Raw genomic sequence first — 1,160 nt, 5'->3', positions numbered from 1 at the left:
CCAGACAAACCTACATATACCGTGCTGCGTAGCCAGCCTCGTGTATCTCTGAGTGCTTGACCCCTTGTTTCTCTATGTTGTATCAGATAAAGGATAACGTGTTTGTGTATGTACTGTAGATTGACCGTCGTACTAAGAACACAAAAGGGTTAGGGTTTACCACATCAAGAAAAACTGTCAAGTAATGCTTTCACATATTACTGATAATGATATTCATCCAAAGAGCAAATTTCAATCTTTCCTTCTCTTTCCAAGCAGGCTAAAAGTAATCTGGAAATACTATTAAATCTCTCTTCTATCTCAGTTACAGGTCTCAAAATTCCCCATCACTTCTACACAAATAAACACTGACATTATTTATATTATTGATTTCTGCCTCAGCATGTACATTTTCTTTACTAAACTGATTAGAATTTTTTTTTAAAGTTAAGTAGTAGTGTGTTCAAAGTAGGTTGGAATTTCCAGTGGCACCGGAGCAATCCTGGAAGTGCAACGTTGTGAATATAGAACCGGAACCGAATCATAACAAATGGGGGGGGTCCTTTGTCTGGGCTAATGAATGTGAGATTGGGGCTCCTTGAAGAAGAAAAAGTTTGGAAACAACACATCTTGTTTCCCTATTTCCCCTGAAACAGAAATTTCAAGTTGTTGGCTTGTTTTCATTGAGCTGTTAGTACATTGAAGACCTCAGAATGGAGTGGACACTGAACCTGGAGTCAGTATTATATAATAAAACATTTTGACCCTATTCAAATAATTGTGGGTTTACTTTGAATGCACTGTGATCATACACTGTAGCAAGTCTTCCATTGTTGTTGTTCCAGGTATTAAAAAGGCCAAAACAATTAGCATGACTCCAGCTGTGACACGTTGCTTGTCAGATTATAAACGAAGTTTCATTATGTAAATGTGCTGTATTTATATAGCGCTTTTCCAGTCTTAACAACTGCTCAAAGCGCTTTTACATCTACAGGAAACATTCACCATTCACACACATTCATACACTGTGGCCGGGGCTGCCGTACAAGGTGCCACCTGCTCATCAGATACTGTAAACACTCACACACATTCACACTCCGATGCGCAACACCGGGAGCAACGAGTTCCCGGAGTTCAGTGTCTTGCCCAAGGACACTTCGACAATGACTGCAGGGGCAGGG

Source organism: Etheostoma spectabile, chromosome 4 (genome assembly GCF_008692095.1).
Source record: "Etheostoma spectabile isolate EspeVRDwgs_2016 chromosome 4, UIUC_Espe_1.0, whole genome shotgun sequence".
Lineage (NCBI taxonomy): Eukaryota > Metazoa > Chordata > Actinopteri > Perciformes > Percidae > Etheostoma > Etheostoma spectabile.
The sequence above is the reverse complement of the archived record's forward strand: the minus strand, read 5'-3'. Positions refer to the sequence as shown.